This window comes from Corvus kubaryi, unplaced genomic scaffold (genome assembly GCF_017639235.1).
Source record: "Corvus kubaryi isolate FWS band 111438036 unplaced genomic scaffold, C.kubaryi_AGA036_p1.0 37396, whole genome shotgun sequence".
NCBI classification, from domain to species: Eukaryota; Metazoa; Chordata; class Aves; order Passeriformes; family Corvidae; genus Corvus; species Corvus kubaryi.
This window is the reverse complement of record NW_024581135.1, coordinates 14511778-14515187: the sequence shown is the minus strand read 5'-3', so window position 1 is coordinate 14515187 and position 3410 is coordinate 14511778.

The window sequence follows — 3410 nt, the reverse complement described above, 5'->3', positions numbered from 1 at the left end:
CCCCCCGGCGGGGCGGCGCGGGGCGGAGAGGAGCGGAACCGGGCGGCGTGGCACGGCACGGCACGGCACGGCGAGGCACAGCACGGCACAGGTCGGCTCGGCTCGGCTCGGCTCGGAGTCGGGCTGAGCGGAGCTGAGCGGGGCCGGGCGCGCCGCGCCGCCGCTGGGTCCTAGAGCCGCCCCCGCTCCCGCCCCCGTTCCCCTGCGGGGGTCGGGGCTGTCCCTCCCGGTGAGGAGCGGGGATCAGACGCGGAGTGGGCTGGGGGCAGCCGCACACGAGATTGGGGATGACCCAAAGAGGAAATGGGGAGTGTGACCATCACGGGGTGAGGGCCTACTGCAGTGGGAGACAAGGTCTCCCTCCGGGCATGGAGTCTGCCCCGCTGAATATGGCGGGGCCAGACACGGAGGGAATCAAGATCCGCCGCACAGAGACACCTAGAACAGGGAGGGATGGAGATCCCACTCCACCAGGGGGCTGGGGTCGTGCCTGACAGCAACTTCCAGTGCTGGGAGAGGGATAACTGGGTGATTGCCCCAGAAACGAGGGGAGCTGAGGGCATAAGCAAGGGCCCACTCTCACCCCACTGCCCCAAAAGTGCCAGGCCTGGCACGAGCAGCCGCATTTCAGTCCAGGTGCCACCATGGGGATGGGGGCCAAAACCTGGACTCAGGAGCAGTCTCAACACCCAGTTGCTCACCAAGTGTTGGGCCTGGGAGCCACCCTGCCTCCATGGGAACAGGACTCTGCGGTTGGGTGAGACCTCTTGGAGACCCAAGGCTCCATACCCATAGGGATGCCCCATGTCTCCAGCCTGGCTGCCCACAGGGCATTTTACTCCCTGATCAAAGCCATCTGCAGATGACTCGGCACCTCCCTTGTGGCACTGCCTCACAAGGGTGATGAAAAGTGGGGTACAACCAGAGGCACAGAGACGGAGGGCTCTGAGATTGGGAGTTTTGGTGTGAAATGCCCATTTCAAACCCTATCACACTCCTTTTCCTGCTGCCCGACTGTCACAGACTCCACAGAAGATTTTAAGTACAAAGGGTATTACATAGAGGTGACTTTTTTTTCCATAAAAAAAAAATAATAACAACAAAACAAAGGGAATGCAACTGAGCTAATGAAGCTGGAAAACTCACTTAATATCTTTGTGGGGTGTATGGTTAAAGTCAGGCACTGAGGCAGCCTGAGTTGCCTCAGCCACGAGAAAAATGTCAGCTCTGAAGCATTTAAAATTTGCTGGTGTAATTTTTTATTGTTCTGGTTTTGGTTTTTTTTTTCAAATTAAGAAAAATGCAAAATGCTGCTGTTGACGACTCGCACAACACAACTTTTGGCACAGGATTACTCCCGGCTCTGGAGTTACACAACAACGTGTGTGTTTGTGTGATTGATGACTGCAGGGTTGGTTGATGGACTGCAGCGTTCTGCATGCTCTGTGAAATCTGTGATACCTCCTGGGACGGAGTATGCAGTCCCATCCCAGTCCCTGGGTCTTCCCAAACAATAACTCAGGTTTTACAACAGTTTAATCAGGCATGGTCCCTTTCTCTGTCTGCCCATCATGCTGCAGATACCTTGCCATAGAGCAGCTATCCATTTGCTTTGATTTTTAAAACACACCATTGCTTGTTTGCACCTTCTTTAAGCTGGACACTGATTTTAACCCCTCCCATTTCACTTTGGAAAGTATCCACTTGGTTTTGGGGTCCCTGTGGCAGCAGCACTCTTTGCTCTGAGTGTAAGGGACTCTGAAAATCCAAGCCAACAAACATCTTCCCCTGAAATTACAAGGAAATAACGGAGAGTTTTTATTCTACTTCATGTTACAAAATCTCTTTTTATATTACAGAACCCAAATTTTAGCCTGGGTGACTTGAGAAAGTCTCTTCAAGAAGACAAAAAAAACCCCAAAACATTAAAAAAGCCTAGCACAGAATTTGCAATTGTTACTCCCACAAATCTTGAAGTGGGAAAATGGGATGCACAACCCTGCATACCAGCAGCCCTTCAAAAGCCTCCCTTTTAAACAGATTTCCCAGCAGATGTTCAATAGAAAATGGAGCAAATTATTTTCACTGCACACTTACAACTTCTCAGGGATAGCGGGAAGGAGGCTCTCGGTACCTTTTTTATGATCTGCTGTTGACTTCACTAATGACTCACATTTGGTTCCAATGAGATATTTTCATATGACTAATGAATCTATATTTGGAGGCATAAGAGGGTTTGGCTAATTATCTGTTGCAGTCAGTTAAATATTCCAAGTATTCAGAGTAGGTTTTCTTCCAGTGGCAAATGTTATGCCCTCACGGTCTGCCTTCTGGTGCTTTAAAAGAGCCCAGAACTTTGACTCGCACCAAGATGACATCTGGGTTTCTGCATGTGTAAGCACAAGAGATGGCCTGAACTTAATTATACAGCAAACCAATCCTGCGTTTTTTAGGTGGCCAATAGGTCATTCCCCAAGGGACGATTTAAACCCGATTTTTCAACACGCACTTGATGCTTGCAGCGGCCCGTTTTGCTGGGGGCATTTACTGGGGTGCCATTAATAACTCCTGGCAGGGGCAAATTCCTTCTAAGCACCGTTGTGTAGGCTGCTTGTGCACAAATCATTTTTCCACAGGGAGGGCTCGAAATCTGATGAGAGAAGGGAAGGTAGAGAGGAGGGGGAGGGAAGGGGCTCCGCTGGCTCAGCTGCCTGAATTGCAGGAGGACATTAAACATAATGATCCTGTAGGGAAAGAAACCTTACGCAGCTCAGATGTGGGAACGAGCCAGGATTTGCTGTTCATATGCCTCTTTAGTAGATGCTTGGGCTGTTCTCCTTCTTTTATTGCCGTCGTTTTCTTTGTCTGCCACTGAAGCAATAACACTGGTGCAGATACAATGGATCAGATGTTCCCCCTGCCCCTGCTGCTGCAGCCCTGGGCTGGGAGACCTCTCTGCGCCGCTCTCCAACTCCAGCAGAACAATAAAGAAGATTTTACAGCTGTTGTGGGGATGGGGGGAGGCGGGGAGGCAGAGGGAAACAGCTTGAGTGCCCGTGGCCAGCTATAATTTCTCCAGTGGGTCTTTGCTGACAGTTTTAGGATTAACAAGTGAGCTCTGTTCCCAGGCATTTACCCGTCTGGATAAGCTGGCCTGTTTGTTCTCAAGGGTTTATTTTACCCTACAAAATATGGCATTGCCAAACAGATGTAGGCTTGTTCCTAGAAAGGCAAGTTATAGCTGAAGCTGCATCTCACACAGGCTTTAGCCCTTGGAATTGTTTGGAAATGCTACAGTTTTCCTCCGACCCTTTTCAGGGCAGTTTTTTCCCACAGACGTGCTGGTTGATTCTTTTATGGCTCTGTCCTTTGTCAAGGATGAATTAGGAAAAATAAACTCACAAACAAAA